This window comes from Tamandua tetradactyla, chromosome 13 (assembly GCF_023851605.1).
Source record: "Tamandua tetradactyla isolate mTamTet1 chromosome 13, mTamTet1.pri, whole genome shotgun sequence".
Lineage (NCBI taxonomy): Eukaryota > Metazoa > Chordata > Mammalia > Pilosa > Myrmecophagidae > Tamandua > Tamandua tetradactyla.
In genome coordinates this window covers 62,726,095-62,745,182 of record NC_135339.1, presented here as the reverse complement: position 1 = coordinate 62,745,182, position 19,088 = coordinate 62,726,095, and the positions used below count along the sequence as shown (strand labels likewise).

The window sequence follows — 19,088 nt, the reverse complement described above, 5'->3', positions numbered from 1 at the left end:
GATGCGGTCAGGCTGCGTGCTAGGCTGAGCTTGTGAAAATACAGATTCCAGGACCCCACTCCAGATCCCCTGAAACAGAATTGCTGGGAGTGGGGCCTAAGGCTCTTCAACTTTGATGAACTCCCCTCTTCTCTACCCCTTTCCCAGGTTCTTATGCACACTACTGTGTGAGAACTACAGAACTCAACCCTTTCCTACCTTTTCCTGCTCGCCGGGACTTACAGATGAGGGAGCTCAGCCTTATTTGGAATCAGAGACCCTGGGTTTGGGTCTATAACTTCCTGGCTGCTGGACTTGAGCAACTCACTTCATCTTGCTGAGTTTCACTTTTCTCAGGGACCGTTACCCATTATCCCTGTCTCAGAGGGTCTCATTGCAAGCCAGGTGGACTAATGTCTCCAAAAGATGCTTTGTAAATGGCAGAGTTCAGTAGAAATGCTAGTTACTGTTCAAGAACTTCAGGGCCAGAAGTAGGGATGTTAAAACCCAAGAAAGGTGTTCGCTTCGGCAGCACATATACTAAAATTGGAACGATATAGAGAAGATTAGCATGGCCCTGCTCAAGGATGACACGCAAATTCGTGATGCGTTCCAGATTTTAAAAATAATAATAAAATAAATAAATAAATAAAACCCACGAAAGCCTCCTCCAGGCCTGGGCAGAGAGCTCTGGACACAGGAGGGTGGCTGTCCTGGCTTCAGAGGCCGATGGGACAAGCTCCTTCCTCAGGGATTTCTCCCTCCTTGGGGGTCTGGGAGGGTGGTTCTCAGGGTCTCTACACTGTTTGCACATTTTCTTTCCAGCACCCCCACCCCCACCATCACCACCAATGAAATGCAACTGCTTTCTGTGGGAAAACAAAGGGGAAACCGTGCACCAATAACCCTTCCCATAAAGGAATTAGACTTGCCTACTGTTGGTTTCAGACATTTAAAAAGTGGCTGCATAATTTCACTTGCCTGGGTAAACGTGCTAAAAAATGCACAGGCTGAGCCTAATGTAAACTATGGACTGTAGCTAATAGTGCCTGATAACAATATTCTCTGGTCAGGTGCAACAAAATCACCACATTAATGCAAAATGTTAAAAATGGGGGCAGGTATATAGGATCTCTGTATCTTGTGCATGATCTTTCTGTAAATTTACAACTTCTCTAATTAAAACAAAGACTGAGCCCCAAATCAGAGGCTTTGGGGGAGGCCCCTGCCTGGTGCATTTTTGTCATGGTCTCCAAGCAATTTGGATCATTGTGTGCCTTGGGGTGGGAAGGAGGGGTGAGGCCTACTGCCCTTGAATATCTAGTGTTACTGATTATAACCAGGCAGGGAGGCCCTATCAGAAAAGCCCCCCTCCACCCCCCTCCCTGAAACCCTGTCTCCAGTTTCTTTCTAGGGAAGAGAAGCAGAAGTCAGAGTAAGAAGGTACTGCACTGAGCAGGTTGAGGAGACAATAACCTAGAATGAGACTGATTTAGAACAGTAAGAGGTCAAATAGAAAGGACACGCACTTAGCAGTGTGGCACTGGAGAGCAGTGCATGGGTCTCAGCCATGCCAACTGTGCAGTCTGAGCTAAGTTCCTTAACCTCTCTGAGCCAGTTTCTTCATCTGCAAAAATAGATAAGGCACTAAGAGCTGCTCTGTCTCCAGGTTGGGTATGAGTGCCACTATTTCCAGAGAGGCAATTCATATGAATGCATTTTCACAAATATGTGTACATATGTGTGTAGAAACAAAAACAGAACAGGCATCCTGTTCTGAAATTTGCTTCCTGGGGACTCCTAACATACAGCCCCTGAGAAAGACAGGAACAGAGGGATGAGTGAGAGGGAGCATGAGGAAAAAACCCACTAACAGCCCATTTGAGGAGACGGGATCTTGAGACAGGGACAAGAAGCTGGGAGAGGAGAAGCTAAGATCCAAGACTGCCGACCTGTGGCCAGAATCTGGGGTCTGGGAGATGTCCTTGGTTTGGGAGACTGCTTTTATGCATTCACATCTTCTTGTTTGTTTCCTCCTGCTTTCTCTGGTTCAAAGTTCTGCGGGCTTATGTGCTAAGAGAAAAGGTACGTTTGTTTTTGTCTTGGCCTGAGTCCAAGATGAGGAAGCTTCAGAGTAACACTGGAGGGCGCTCGGGTAGTCAGAGGCTGCTGGGCTCAGCCACAGTCCAGAAGGCAGCTGTGAGCCAGGGGTTTCTTGCTAACAGTGGAAATGCACTGAGATTCCTGAGGGTCACAGGAGAAGCAGCCACCCTGCAAGCCCCAGGTGAGCGAGCCTGACCCGGAGGGGCGTGCCAAACGCACAGGGCACAAGACACAAGTTGCGGGCTCAAGAACACAGGGGACAATATTGTTTGCACTGAAAACTGGGGCCTTAGCCACATTTACTCCTCCCTGTTGTCTACTGTGTTCTTGTGTCCTTAAGCTTCCAGGAGTCCCTAAACCTGACTTTCTGAACCCAGCACCCAGAATCCTCTGCAACTGGAAGCAGAACTTTGTGCTTAAGTGTGATTTTCCAGGAGGTGGCATAGTTTTTATGATTCCTCAAAGGTCTATGATGCAACAGAAGTCAACATCATACATTCTCTTTTCTTTGCATCTGCTACAAAGTTACCCCCTTGTTTTTGATATTTTGATATTTAAATTCATGTGGCTATTCTTATAAACGTTTTCATGCAAGCTGGGATTCCACAACCCCCTGCCCTACTGGAGAATGGCTGTCAGGGTGTGGCCACTCCAGCTGCTGACCGGGAAGAAGGGGAGACGCTGGGGAACATACATTCTCACCAGCAGGGGGCGGTACAGAAGAGAGATAGTCCATAGTTGTGGAAGGTTTCTGTCTCTCTTCTGGGACCCCAGCCAGAGAGGAACATCGAGGTGAGGGAAGATTGGAAGATTTAGAAAGACATAGAGGGAATTTTGCCTTGGAAAGTGGAGGGAAGGTCAGCCAAATTTGTTTTTTTTAGATGCATGGTCCGGGAATCAAACCCAGGTCTCCTGCATGGAAGGCAAAAATTGTACCACTGAACCACCCGTGCACCCCAGCTAGTCTTTTGTTTCTCTTAGTCTCTAACCTTCTATAAATCTGGATTCCACCAGACATGAGACTTCTTAGGAAGCCCGTGTTGCACTTAATACAGACATGTTGATTGATTGACTAAATCAAATAAAATGGTTTCATAGGACACAACTAAGTTTAGAAAATTTAAAAAAAAATACCATCTTTGTAAATAATATCTTATCTTGGTCATTTGAGCAGGTGGCTGCACTGTGTGCTGAGACCTCACCTGAGGTTACTTCATTCAGTCCCCACAGCAACCTCAAGACGTAGGTGTCGGGAGTTTCGATGCCTCTTGGGCACTCAGGGATAGGAGGCTTGGGCCCACGGCACTTGCCCAATGTGGCAGTTTGCAGGCAGAGGGTTGGGATCAGATCCCATTATCAGGCTGCAGAGCCCAAGCTCGCCTCTCGTCACTGGGCCACCAGGCGAGCCTGCGCTTGCTTCTTGGGCAGCAGGGCCAGGGCCAGGCAAGGGTGGGAATGTGTGTCTCCAGGGTGGGATTGCGTGTCTCCAGGGTGGGATTGCGTGTCTCCAGGGTGGTGGTCCTCCCTTTCAGCATCTCTTCCTCTCCCCCCAGGTGAGTGGTGACCTCCAACTCCCTGGCTTCTTTCAATTAAAATGTCATTCTGTGTGAGTGTGAAAACCTTATGTCTGATGTATCTTTTATCTACCTTATCCACAGATGAGTAAAACATACGGAATAAAAATAAATAAGAGGGGGAACGAATGTTAAAATAAATTTAGATTGAAATGCTAGTGATCAATGAAGGGGAGGGGTAAGGGGTAGGATATTATGAATTTTTTTCTGTTTTATTTGTATTTCTTTTTCTGAATCGATGCAAATGTTCCAAGAAATGATCATGACGATGAACATGCAACTATGTGATGATATTGTGAATTATTGATTATATAGGTAGAATGGAACGATCAAAAGTTAAGAATGTTTGCACTTGTTTGATGTTTTTTGGTATTTAAAAAAATTCAAAAATTAATTTTAAAAAATGGCATTGTAAAAAAAAAAATGTCATTGTAACAACAGCATCAGCATCCCCTGGGAGCTTGTTAGAAATGCAGGATCTTGGGCTCCCCCTCAGACCTGCCAAATCCAAACCTGCATTTTAGCATTGCCTTGAGTGATTTGTGTACACACTGAAGTCTGAGAAGCCCAGCTCTAGACCCCTTCCAGCATTCACTGTTGAGCTGGGAAGCCTCTTGCTTGGGGTTGCTGGGGCCAGGGATGCCTCAGTTTCTTTCTGGTCCTACATCAGACTTCCCAGGGCAGAGCTGCCCTTTCTCAAACCTGCCCTCTGCTTCCAACTAGAAAGCCAGATTCCTCTGTTCTCCCCCAAGACCCTGCTTTACCTTTTTGTTTTTGTTAGTTTTTTTTTAAAAAGCTTGTATTTTAGAATAGTTTTAAATTTACAAAAAAGTTACTAAGATAGCCCAGAGTTCCCACATAACCCTCACTCAGCTTTCCTTATTTTCTTACATTAACATGATACACATGTCACAATTAAGCAAACAACATCAGTACACTACTGCTAGCTGAACACCACATTTCATTCGGATTTCACTAGTTTTTCCACCAACATCTTTCTGTTCCAGGATTCCATCCAGGATACACCATTACATTTTAGTCTCTTCTGGTCTGTGACAATTTCTCAAACTTTCCTTGTTTTTTTTTTTTTTTTAAATAACCTTGAGAGTTTCTGGCAGCACCAGTCAGGCATTTCGTGGAATGTCCCTCTCTGAGCTTATCTGGTGCTTTTCTCGTGGTCAGACCAGGCCTACAGGGTTGGGACAGGGGCGGGGGGTGGTGGTGGTGGCAGTGCCTTGTCATCACATCCGAACGGGGGCATGTACAATTAACACGGCATGACTGATGTGTTAAATCTGATCACCTGGCCAAGGTCCTGCCTTACTTTTAACCTTTCCTTTCTTCTTCCCCCAAGTCCTTACAGTTTCCTTCCCTGTAGTGGGTCACTGTGTTAGCGGTTAAGGATATGCCTGTACCGCGGCGTCTCGTGCCACCCCCTCTCTGGTGCATTCCTCCCTCTGCCACTAGTGCCCCTGACGCTGCTGCGCTGGCGGGGTGTGCTGTTGGGACACATCCTCTGCTGACAGAAGCATCCATGCAGTCACGTGTCTCCCCCGGCACGAAGCCTAAAAGCTAAATGGAAGCTGTCCACCGGGGACCTGGAGGCAAACAGGAGGTTGAGCCTTGGACAAGCCAAGATATGCTCAGGATGATATGCTGCAGGAAAGTACATATTCTTCTAGGAGAGCAGCAGTACAATACTCTACTCAAGGGGAAGGAGAAATTTAGGGTTAGACTAGCGAGTGATGGGGAGCAGGGCTATCAGGCAGTATTTGAAGCTTCTGCTTTAAGCCAGCCGTGTTTTCATTTTAGAATAGCAACGGCCAATGGAAAATGTCCTGCTGTCTGTCCCACGCTGAGCCTTCGATCCACCTGTGCTCCACGAGGCAGCCCCACCCCCACCCCTGATCCAGGCTATCTGTTGCCAATAATTGCAGACGAAAGAGAAGTGAAAGACATGCTACATGGGCTCCACCAAGCTATCCTGGTGCCTGGGAAAGCAAACTCTGGACTCTGGGTTGAAGTGATGCCTTTCAAATCCCGAGTACAAAGTTGGAGAGGAGTCCAAGATCCACGCTGACTTGTTCCACACTCCGCAGCCCTACCAACCTCCCCCAGTGAAGTCTGGGGGTCAGGTTCAACTTCTGGAATTCTTGGTTCAGTGCCAAGCCTGCATGGTTCCAGGACTATGCAGAAATGGTGAAATATGGGTATTTGTCCCACCTAAAAGGGCAAGTTATGATCAACAGGTATGCACCAGGTCAGAGACACGTTTAGGATATTCTGTAGGGTTTGTGACCACCTTACACAGGACGCGTGATGGGTCCAGATACTGTCACTGGCACTTCTCCTTCATGGACGGCGGCAGGGTGGGGGTGGGGACAGTCAGCTGCCATCACCATGACTTTCAGCTGTTTACATAAGGGGCCATTGTGGTCCAGGAAAACACTGGCCCTTCGATATAGCTCAACACACCCATGAAACACACACCTCCCAATAGGGAGAGATGAAGGGTAAACAGGCAGCCCAAGGCTATTGGAAGGTGCTTTTGTCAGCACTGGTTAATTGCAGAGAACAGAAGTGCACCCAAAGTAGCTTGACACAACTAGAGGAATCCTCTTTGATCCTTCCCCAGAGGCGGGCTGCAGGCAGGCTGATAAACATGTCTAAACATGTTCATACAATGGGACCCCACCCCACCAGACACGGCTGATTGGACCAGGGGTGGATGCTGACCTGTACTGGACCCACCAGAGCTTTTTCCTGGGCATTTGGACAAGGGACAGAGAAAACTCAGGACATGTCCGTGGCCACCTGAACAGGTTCCCTCTGGGGTTAGGAAGCAGCTGTGTCCAGCCTTGCACACATGGAGAAATGAAGGAAGTTGGGCTCAAGTAAGAGGCTTGAGACCACGGGGTTGGGGTGGGGGTGGGGTTGCCTGGCTTCCAGACACTCCTGAAGCCTGGTGAGGCCACCTGACCTGGATTCCAGGAGACACCTGCATCCTTATAAAGACTCCCCTTTCTGCCTAAACTAGTTGGGGTAGTGTCTGTCATTATACCCCACAAAGGGGTATTAGAGGGAGCAGGAAGCATGCTGGGCCTCAGAGTTTTGGAATTTCCTCCCTCTCTCTCCCTCTGCCCATCTGGGTTTTTCTCTCCCCTACTTATCTCAGCAGACCAGTTTCCTCTTTTTTTCTCATCAATAAGCCCCCAGCCAAATGTCTGTGCTAGTCCTGAATCCACACAACCTTTCAGTTCCGGTCATTGGACTACACTTTCCACCTCTGAGTTTAAATATGAGGGAGACAGAGAAAGGATGAGAGGCAGAAAGAGGGAGAGAAAGAAAGAGAGACTGCTTAGTCCAGCCTATGGCTTGGTTTCCTTCAGCCAGGTGTACACATTTGCAGGCTGACTGCAGCTGGGGAGGAGGAGGCTCATTTAGCATGTTGATTGGTTTACATTCTTCTTTTAGATGAGACAGAAGCCCAACCCTGCCTAACCTAAGGGTGAAAGCAGGAGTGGATCAGCTGACAGAACTGAGATGGACAGAGTGGAGAGGGCTTCGCGAGCAGCTGGATCCAGCGATACCAACAACGTCCCTGGGCCTCTGCTCCTTTTAGTGTTGGCCTCGGTCCCTCATGTTCAACCTCCACGTTGGTTTTGTTTCACCCCAACGAGTGACCCCAGGGTGAAGAAAGGCTCCCTGCCTCCCATTACCTGTATGCACAATTGCACAGAAGGAGCTGATTGACAACTTGAGTCAAGCACCCTTCCCTGGGCTGACCATGTGGCCAGAGGGCAAGAGGGCATGTGATGGGCAGCCCCTGAATGCTCACCTGGAGAGGGGGTGTTCTTTAAAGAACAGAGCTGTGGAGGAAGACTGGGGAGGCCACTGTCCCTTACTTGCAGAGCAGCACTCCTTCCAGGGGTGGCCATGGCAGAAAAGCTTGTGGAGAAGCTGGGTGAGAAAGGCCAATTCATTGACCCACGGCAGTAATGGCTCGGATCCACCTGTCCTGTGTTTCTGATTGGCTCTCACTTAGATCTTTGCAGATCTGGACCATTCTGCCAACAGCCTTTTGGCCCCCTTTATGTCCTTCTCTTCCTGGCTCTGACTCACTCTGCCTGGGCTCAGCCTCCTGGAACCCTGCTTCCACTCTGAGCCAGAGCCTGCACTCTCCCCGTGGGCTGGCATTGCCACAGAGGCTGGAGGGCTCCCCCACGGAGGCCACAGGGGCTGGAGGAGGCCGGCTTATAGGGGAAGTGGCCTTAGGCCTGGAGAGTCTAGTAGCAATTATAAGCCCCTCTCTATGATGACTTCTGCCATCCTCAAATCTTAAGTAAAGTTGTATCAAATCTTAATAATAGAAGGATGTTAGAGGTCACAGGCCTGCAGGCAAACTCTGCCTTCAAAACTGAGACATGGGGAGACACCGGGATTACTGCACAACTCCAGTTGCCTCTCAGACAAGTCTGTTCAGATATCTTCAAATATGCATTTTTAGCACTTCTCTCTGCCAGAGTGTTGACACTTGGACTGGCTCTTAGCAAAGCCAAGTGGTCCCTCGGGGGGTCGGTGCAGGAGCCCCTCCTGGTGATAGGGGCACAGGCACTGCCAAGGGGCAGGAGAGGGAGCCAGACCCAGCACTCCTCCTTCTCAATCAGGATCCTTTCTGCTTGCAAAATCTCTCAGCACAAACCACTTCACATATGTGGACAGACCTGTCCAGATTCTCAAAAGACGCAGCACTTGGGAGTGAGGAAAGAGGAAAGGCTGTGGCTTCCCCACCCCTTCGGCCATACTTCCTATTCTCCAGCCCTCACCTCTGGCCACGAAGATCCTGAATGGATGTGGGAAGCTGAAGCTTGCAGAGCCCCACGAAGGCAGATTGAGGGAAGGATCATGTTTGTTTGTTTTCAAATATTTTTATTGTAAACCTTAACAAACAAACAAACATTCTTGACACACAAGCATTCTATACATGGTGTACAATCAGTGGCTCACCATATCATCATAGTTGTGTATTCATCACCATGATCATTTGCATCTCTCCAGCAAAAGAAAGAAAAAAAGAAAAAACGTAAACATCCCATTCCCCTTACCCCTTAGCTCTCACTGACCACTGGTGTTTCCATCCACTCAGCTTATTTAAAGTGGGGAAGAGTGTTGGTCGATGGGGCCCACCGCATAGTCAGGGAGGGGGCGTGGGTTGTGCTGCCCTGGGGACCCGCTGGTGTGCAAAGGCGTGAACTAGAATCTATTTAGGTTTAAATTAGCTGGACACTTTCCTTGTGCTAATTCAGTAACTCCCTTTTAACAAACTTTTATTTCGAAAAAAACTAAACCTACAGAAAAGTTAAAATAGCATAATAAATTCCTCAACACCCTTTTACCAGATTCATGGATAGCTAGTATTTTACTACATTTGCTTTATTCTCTTTCTCTACATACACACAGAGAGAGAGAGAGAGAGAGAGAGAGACAGAGACAGAGAAAGAGAGAGAGGGAGGGAGAGAGAGAGAGAAAGAGATGTAAATATTTCATGGCATTTTTTTCTGAACCACGTGGGGATAATTTTCAGGCATCGTGACCCTTCATCACTAAATCCCTCAGCAGGTCTCATTTAAGAACAGCAACATTCTCTTACATATCCTTAGGACCAGTTACCAAATTAAGGAAATGTCATTGACACAACAGTCATGTCTAATATACAATCTATGTTCAAGTTTTGTCTTTTGTCCCCAATACTATCCTTCATGGTGTTCCCTCCCCCGCTCCCCCACCCCCACCTCCAATCCAGGATTATGCGTTGCAGTCCATTGTCATCTCTTTAGTCTTCATTAATCTGGAAACGTTCCTCAATCTTTTTTGCTTTCCATAATATTGACATCTTAGAAGGGTGTGGGTGTCTTGCGTTTTAGACAGGGTTGCCTCGGGAGTGAGGCTGTGTCCTTCTCAGGGTACCGACTGGGAGGCCCGTGAGGTCAGCTTCCCCCTTAGTGGCGACTTTAACTCAGATTACTTGGTTAAGGTGAGTTCTGACAGATCTATCCATTGTAAAATGTTGTTCTGCGGAGGGATGGTTTGAGATTGTAAATACTTTTTCCCACAATAAATTATGCCCAGTAGTTTTAACATCCATGGATGGCTTTTGAATCAATCATTACTAAGATGATTGCAAATGGAGTCTACTCCTGTCAACATTTAGAATTAGCTATTTGCTATCTCACTTTACAGAGTATACCACTGAGGCTCAGAAAGGTCAAGTAACTTTTCCAAGGCCACACAGCAGGGAGATTCAGACTAAGGCCTGTTTGTCTCCAGAGCCTAGGTTTTTGCTCTTCCTCTATCCTGCTGCCATGCCGCCGTACCAGCCGTAAACTCCTGGGAAGACTGGCAGGTTGGAAGTGGTGATGAGCTGTTTCTCCACCCCTATTTCTCCCAAGACACTCTATAGAAAAAAAAATAGGGGAAACAAAGGCTAAAATATATTGGGTAGATGGAAATACTAGCAGTCAATGAGAGGGAGGGGTAAGAGGTATGGTATGTATGAGTTTTTTTCTTTTTTCTTTTTATTTCTTTTTCTGAATTGATACACATGTTCTAAGAAATGATCATGGTGATGAATATACAACTATGAGATGATACTGTGAGTTATTGATTATATACCAAGAATGGAATGATCATATAGTAAGAATGTTTGTGTTTGTATGTTGTTATGTTTAAAAAAATTTAAAAATTAATAAATTAAAAAAAAAAGACACCACCTGCCCCTAGTCCCCCTCCCCTAAATGTGAGGCTGAGGCTCTGGTCAATCAAATGGGAGGGGCGGGTTCCGCTGGACGCACATAACAGCCGATCTATGATACCAAATCTATGACACTGGGGTTTCAAAGGGAGAGAGTTTATTGCAGCTATGGCCTATGGACCTAAAATCTGTCTCCCTGAGTCTAAGGAATTTAGGACTTCTATGGATTTAAACAAGGGGGGTTGGAGTTGTTACTATTACAGTAACAAGTACAAACAGCAACAATTTCCAAATGTAAAGGAGTGGAGTTAAGCTAGAACTAAGCTAGAATAACTATTACCATAACAAGTATAAACACTGTAGTCAGCAGGTTAGTTTAGGGCTGACTCAAGTTCCATTAACACTGGGAAGTCGTCTTTGTGATGATAAGAATCTAAAGCTATAAAACAGGATAACGGGGGTACAAGCTGGGTCAGACAAGAGATTTAACAATTTGCAATTCAATGGGGTGTCACTAATTTCAGGTATTTCCTTTTGGCCCTCCTCCAACATACTTGAAAGTAAGAAAAAGGCATTTATGTAATGTTTCAATCATCATAATTATTTGTTAATCTTAATTTTTTGGTTACACAGTCGCGTAACCCCATGACTTCCACTCCTAGTCCCCTCATGAACCTTCACTATTCGCTCTCCAGAACGGAAGTCTCCCACAGAAGTTACCTCATCACGCTGCCCCTCCCCAGGACACACGTACACACACATATTCCAGAGCTGAGATGCACTTTTCCAGTCTCTCTCGTCCCCCAGTCCAGGAGAACTGGGAGAGTGCGACCGGGCAGGACTGGGCTCTGCAAGGTAAATGAGAAGCAGACATGCTTGTGAGCTTGTGAGGCCAGGAGAGCCCAGTGCAAAACTCTAGGCAACTGCTCCCAGGAGGGATTCTTAGAAGTGTGTGTGTGTGTGTGTGTGTGTGTGTGTGTGTGTGTGTGTGAAGTTGGGGGCTCTAGTATGGAGAAAAAAGGAGAGACGGAAAGGGTACAGGTGATGTTTAAAAGCCCTGGCTCTGGAGTCCAACTGCAGACTCCAAAGTTAAATTAAAACTGCAAGGTTTAAATTCTTGTGTCCACCACTCACCTGGACAAGTTACTTAGCCTCTCTGGGCTGTGCTTTTTTGTCACCTGTAAAATGGAGGTGAAATGCTAGTGGTAAATGAAAGCGAGGGGTAAGGGGTATGGTATGTATAATCTTTTTTTTCTCTGTTATCGTTTTATTTCTTTTTCTGTTGTCTTTTTATTTCTTTTTCTAAATCGATGAAAACGTTCTAAGAAATGATGAATATGCAACTATGTGATGATATTAGGAATTACTGATTGTATATGTAGAATGGAATATCTTAATGTTTTGTTTGTTAATTTTTTTAATTAATAAAAAAGTTTTTAAAAAATGGAGGTGAAAATAGCACCTATCTGATGACATGGTTGTGGGGATTAAATGAACCTCTCTGGCCTTCATTACTGCTCAGCTGATGTTGGGCTGTGCTGAAGAGGAGGGAGATGATGACGTCAGGAATGGTGCTAGCTGGTTATGCCAGAGGCTGAGGGTGAGACCCAGGCGGGGAGGCAGGAGATGAGATGATGACTCTTTCATTCACTTGTTTACACTTTATCTCTCACCTGCTTCGGGAAGGCTTTAAAGCGGCTCATAATTAAAGCCTCAGGTGCCTCAGCCTGCTGAGACGGGGAAAGGGAAAGCCGTGCGGGCAGGAAAGTGCCTTGGGTGCGGTTTGTACTTGCTGGGTGGGTCCTAGGCTCAGCTCCAGGGAGGGAAGAGTGCAGATTTCCAGGCAGGTGAGGTGTGGAAGACACCAGGGAAGAGGGAGCTGGAAGGCAATGCCAACCAAACCCTGAATTACTTGGTACCCTCCTAGCCTCGGACCAGGCAGAGAGGGGTTGGAGTTTGGGAGTCTCTAAATGAAGGAAATAGGGTCGGAAGTGCTGGCGGGGGGGCTAGCAAGGAGTAGGGGACTGGAAAAGTCGACAATCTGGCTGAGCCCGTTTTCGGGTATTTGCTCAATTTTCACTGTGTTTGGGCTTAAAGCATCTGTCCTTATTTACATCAGCTAGTCCTGGGCTCCAGCTGCCCCAGGGCTCAGGCCCTCTGCTGCTGGGACAGCCAACTTCTTATCTTTGTAGGGAGGACCTTTCCTCTCGGGGTCCAGGTGCCTCTGGCCTTGGCTAAAGTGCTGGCTGGAGGAAATTCTGTCCTCCCCTCCCCTCCCCTCCCCAGTCCTGTCTCCTGCAGGAGCTGTGCCCCATCCACCCAGGCTAATGCAGTCGGGATATCCCGGTGGTCCCTCTGCCTTTCTCTGGCAGAGCAACAACGAGGAGCCCTTCTTTCTCAGGCCACCCGAGCTGAGCTTCGTCTGCCCCTCCCCCCACCATTTCCTGCCTCTGACCTTGAACATCCTGACTCGCCCCAGCCTCTGCTCAGCTCGGGTTTCTCAGGAGGCAGTGTTGATGGTGTCCCCACTTTACACCAAGTTTTGGCAAGTCCAGCCCAACTCTGACAGACTTTCTGTCACATTTCCTTACAGCTACTTAAACTGCACTTTACCATGTAATGGAATACTTTCCATTTAGGGAGGTTGAAGGAGTCTCCCCCTAGGCAGGATTAAACATGATGACAGTTCCTAAAAGTAGGGGGCTGGGATTTCGGCTGAAAAGGTAAAGCAGCAAGACCGGGGCGAGGTGGCCAGAAATTTTAGAGCCAGCACCTGCCTGCCTGGGTTGTGGGGCTGCTCAGGCAGGAGGGGAGGAACCTATGGCTGTGCTTGTAAGAGCCCCACCACCACTCATGCGCAGTGGAAAGGAGACCCCACCCCGAGGTCAAACTAGCTGGGAGGGAACTGGATGGGAGGAGAAGGGCGCATCAGGCTAGCGATGCACTGGCCTCAAGTCTTAAGACCAGAGGAGGGCTTTCCTGCAGGAAGATAAGGGATGAGCAGAACAGAGAACCACTGGCCAGCAGCTGGAAAAATATTTCTATAGTTTGAGATGCATCCATTTGGGAAGATTGATCCCTGTTAGGAGGAATGGCTTCAAGGAGCAGAATCTTAGATCGGCTCCACCAAAAGGGGGTTATTGACTGGAAGGCTCTAGGGGCTGTCAGAGACTTCAGGTTGCAGAGCAGAGCTGGGTCCTCAGAAGGGTCTAGATTTAGGAGCTAGGAAATGAGAAACTGGGGCTACTCTCCTCATATATCTCTGGGGCTGCAAGCTCTCCCAGTGCATGTCATTCTTCTTTCTCTCTCTGGTTTCATCTGCTTTTCTCTGTCTCCACATAGTAGACATTTGTCATTTCGGGGCTGCCAAGCATCCCCGTCCCCTTCCTAACAGCTCTCTCTTTTCTATGGGGCACACAGCTCTCTCACATTGGGTGTGATCTTGGTGAGATGGTAAGTCTAAGTGCCTTCCTCCCTCTACAAAATCGGAGGGTTGGACCCTTCCTCTCACCTTCACTGTATGTCCAGATTGGGCATCTGGGTGACATTTGGCTGGACAGATGCTCTCTCTCAAGACTGTAGGCTCTGAGGGAGAGACACGGGGAAAGAAGAAATGGGTGGAGGTAGCTCAACCCAACAGTGGAGCCCTAAGCTGGTTACCCTGGGTGAAGCTGTTCCCATTGCTTCTCTTTCCTAGCCCCTGGTCCATCACCTTTCTGAATCCTTCTAATACATTCCATTGTGTTTAAATTAGCTGGGCTTGGTTTCTGTTGCCTGCAGTCAGGAAACCCTAACTGATCTGTGTCAGGAAATGGCTGGGCCAGCCATAACTCTGCATTTGCTTCTGGTGCAATAATGACAGACTTGAGTCTCTGCAGCCCAACTTCATCTTCCTGGGAGAACCAATTGGGTGGGCCAGTCTGAATTAGGTATCCACTACTGGTCCAATCAACCTGCTTCCAAAAGAGGGCAGGGTTACATGATGCTATTAGGGCTAAGGGGGAGGCTGGCAGGATAAACAAATATATATAATTGTGCGTGTGGAGCCCTGTACAACCCCAAGGGGACCCATTTGCATTGCAGACATTGTAAATACGTATATTAACGATGGAACCATTTAAGCAGAAGGTAATAAAGTATACTGACAAAGGGGCACATTTTTCTAATTATTATTTAAGTGTTCTCCAGGCTAGTGCTAACCCCAGGCTGGGCCCGTTCCTCAGCAGGGAAGGGTCTGGTAGGCAGTTCTCAGAAAGGAAAGCAGAAACTGGGCACACCCCAGTGGTGCATTCTACATACCACCCATAGCTGGTGGAGCCTGGGGGCCTGGATGTCTGGAGCACATATAGGTATCCCCTTTTAATGTGTGATAACTGGCTGCAAAGCACCTAACATTTAGAAAGTAGTTCATGGCTTCATAATGAGACAATGTCTGGAGACAAATGTTGGCAAACCCGGTTCCACCCAGGGGATGCAGAAGTGCAACACAGGCCACTCCCAGCAAATCCCACCAAAAGATTTCTCCACTTTACAGCCTGGGGAAGGCAATGGTAGTGTGTCAGTTTCATGCTACAGGCTGAGGAACAAGAGAGCCAAGGTGACTGCCAGGTCTAGTTGGGGAGACAGACGTGGAACAAATATTTACCAGGTTGCCATGAAAGAGGAAGTCCAGGATATTGGGGGAGTGTTGCTACAATATGGGATCAGACTTAACTAGGAGTCAGGAAAAACTGAAGGGTGAGTAGGATTCAGCTAGGTGAAAAGTGCGACAAGGTAAATGACAGGGCATGTATTCAAGCTATAGGCTAAGATCCCCTTAGAAAGAAATGAAAAAATAAATGGGTCAAATAAGATAGAAGTTCCTTCTCTCTCCTGTAATGGTCTAGAGGTAGGTGGGGGTCCATGAAGCCAGACTGATATAACAATGACTTGAACAAGAGAGAAATGCACTTCTGCCATGTGGAGGTGCAGAGGTAGGGAAGCCAGGGTTGGTGCAGACGCTCTGCTCCCAAGTCCTCAGGGTTCTACCAGGGAAGCAGAACCACTGCGAGGATCATGGAAGAAGGAATTTATTTTAAAAATTAGAATCTACACAACCGGGATGAACTAGAGAAACAGGGAGGTGGAGGGCCACAGAAAAGCCAAAAGCCCTCTGGAAGCACTGGTGTGGGGTGACAAACCAGAACTTTCAGGCACACTAGGAAGCAAGGAGTGGGGTTGAGGAGAGGGGCTTCTGTAGGAGTCTACAGCAGGCAGTAGATAGGACTTCATAGATAGTACTTCTGTGAGTTCTTGCCAAATGTCTATGTTGGGCCTGGGGTCTCTGCTGGATATCAGGGCAGCGAGAAAGAAGAGCTAGATACAGAGTTGGGAAGAAGAAAAAGGACAAACTGGAACCCTCCAATATCTCCGCATTTGCCTTTCACTGCCTCTAACCACAACAACCTTTGGAGCAGAATGACAGCTGCTTTATTTCCATCTTCCAAACTTGAGCAAAGTTCTCTTTAGGCCAATTCTAACCCAGAACCATGCAAGGAAGGAGATCCTGGGAAATGTAGTTCAGCTTAGCTAAGGTGACACAGTACAAAAACACTGCAGGACCCCAGGCTCCTTGCAGCTCACCTAGGCATTCTCTCCTTCTGCTGCCCTCTCTGTGCTGAACCTCCAGAGACAGGGATAGGTTCTCCTTAGGGGTGGCCTTTGGGGAGCAACTGATCTCAGACTGAAGCACAATAAGGTCACCCAAAGCAAGATCCCCTCCTGCCTGAGCTCACAGGGGTGGGAGGGTTGGGGCTGCCCAAGAAGAAGAAGTAGGAGTTCACATAATAGCTCCCTCCCCAGATATATATCACCCTGTAAGGGGGATGATACCCCCAAGGGAATATGAGCTCATAAAGAAAAATAAGACAACCCTTATAAAAGAAAAGCAAAAACAATATACAGCCTATATGAGATTAAGCAGAGTTAATGGAACAGAGAAAACAAGAATCTAAAATAATCACAATAAAAATTCTCTAAGAGATAATGGAGAATATTAAAATTTGAAATAGGAATGAAAATGTATAAAAAAACTATTAAGTTTGAAATATATAATAGCTGAAATAAAGAATTCAATATATAAGTTGAATGACAGAATAGATTCCAACTAAGAATGAATTCATGAACTGGAACACAAGGTTAATAAACTCTCCCAGAAAGTATCAGGGAACAATAAAGAGAAGGAAACAATAAGAGTAAAATTTACAGATACAGAAGGTAGAAATATCTTTAAAATGTGAGCTCCTGAAAAGAAGAGGAAAAATAGCTAGAAGGAAGGAAATACTTGAAAGAATAATAAATAAAAGAAGTTCCAGAATTTCCCAGCATTACAGAAAAGTGTAAGGCCTTAGACTAGTAGCAAAATTACTAAGAAAAACACCTAAATATATTATGGCAAAATGCAATAAAGTGAGAGACAAATAAAAAATTTTAAAAGTTTCCACAGACGTGAAACAAATAAGCAAGCAAACACACACACACACACACACACACAGGGGACCATATTTGTACCCCAGTTACCTGAAGGTTCCATTTACTATTTTATGTATACACATGAATATGTAAATGGCAACATTTAAAATTATTTGGTAAAGTCTTTGTAGTCACCCAACACACAAATCACTAAGAATAAGCATCCTACTGACATCAGCTTTCTCAGCAGCAATACAGGATTCAAGAAAAAGAACTTCAGAACTAAAATTCTTTAATACAGCTGAACTATAATTTTAGTACAAAAGTAAAATAAAGATATACTCAAGTTTTCAAGGCCTCAGATGTTTTACTACCCAAAGACCCTCCTTGAAAACCCTTTGGAAAAAGTGCATTAGCAAGGAGAAAATTAGATCCCAAATCTACAAAACATAGGAATTAACGGTAACTAAAGTACTTAGTAAGGTATATAGTTGTTTAAACAAGTAAGATTTAAAAAATCCAAAGGACTACATCCATCATTGAACACTAAAATTCTAGGTGATACTAACATGACAGGATTGTGTTTGTGGAAGGGAATGGAGTGAGTCCAGCAGGAGGTAAACACATTCTTTTATGGTGAGAAAGATATATGTATTGATGAACTCAAAATTGATAAGGAAAAATAAACATAAGTTTATGCAATAATAAGCTAGGGATAACCCCTAGAAGAATAAAAATAGAATGCATAACTTTCAAACTAACAAAAGGAAATTTTACTTAGCCCATCAAAGTTTTGAAAGAAGAAAAAACATAAATAGGATATATGAAATAAGATAGTTTATATAGTCTGAATATAACAATAAATGGGTTAAATTTACAAGATGAAAGACATAGAATCTTAGATAAAAATAATGTATGGAATGAAAATATGATATTTTTAAAGGGAATACAGAAAGTTTAAAAATAAAGAGACAAAAAGATAAAGATTTAATAAAATGGGAAATTGTAGTTTTCATGTCAGATCAAAAAGATTTTAAGATGAAAAACATAAAAGACAAAGAAGGATATTATATATTGATAAAAGAATAAATCAAGGGGATTTAATAATGATGAACACACATGGAGTTTGAAATTTATAAATAATAATTGACAAAATTTGGGACTGAGGTGGGAATGGGTATTTGATAAAGGTAGTTAGAAATTTTAACAGACCCTTTCAGAACTGATTCATAAGGTAGCTAAAAGTTAAATGAAGCCAAAGATTTAAATATTATGATTAATAAGTTCAAATGAATAGATCTATATAGAGATAACAATACACTCTAAAATTGGAAATATTTATGGAACATTAGCAAAATTTGAACTTGTGGTGGATCACAAGGGAAGCTTCAATTAATTTCAAAGAATTAGTTCATAAAAAATATTCTCAGACCATGGTGCAATAAAATTGAATTTTAATAACAAAATGATAGCTTTGAAAATTCTTTACATCTGTAAGCTAAACAAACAAACAAAAATTTCCAATTAACTCTATTGCTAAAGTGGAAATGGTTAGGGAAATTTAAAAATACTCAGAAATAAACAATGAAAGCATTGCATGTTAAAATTTGTGGAATACAATTAAAACAGTACTTAGAGGAAACTTTATAGCTTCAAATGTATTTATCAGAAACAGAAACAAATAAACACTTAACTCAGGAAACTAAAAAAGCAGAATACATACCAACTCACAAAAATGAGGAAAATAATAAAGATAAAGGAAAAATCAATCAAAGTGAAAATTATGACAAAAGATATAAAAGATTAACAAAGCCAAAGCCTATTTTTTTGAGTAGATTGACAAGAGATGGGAACTTATGAAAGAATGATCAAGAGAGACAAAACAAGTCAACTAAATAAAGAATAAAGTAGGGGGAAATAACTACAGTTACCACAAAGATTATAAAAATAGAAAAAGCAATTTAAACAATGTGATATGAGATTAGGGATGCAAATATTCTACTGGAACAGAATAAAAAGCCCCAAAACAGACCCTTTTGTTTATGGATATATGCCATATGACAGAGGTGCCATCGCTAATCAATGCATTTTCTGAATTGGCTGGCTCTCCAATGGGAAAAAACTGAGATCCTTATTCTCATATCACATACAAAATAAACTTTAGATGTAATACAGACATAAATGTGAAATGAAAAATTGATTTTTGAGGAAAAACAGAATATTTTTAATAT

The 19,088-nt window shown here is 44.8% G+C and overlaps 1 non-coding gene across 1 annotated transcript; it reads left to right on the top strand.

The window, feature by feature from the left end:
* Window positions 1–495: 495 nt before the first annotated feature.
* LOC143654628 (U6 spliceosomal RNA) lies at window positions 496–601 on the top strand. Its single transcript, XR_013161834.1, has one exon. It is a non-coding gene; the product is annotated as a U6 spliceosomal RNA (small nuclear RNA).
* Window positions 602–19,088: the final 18,487 nt, after the last annotated feature.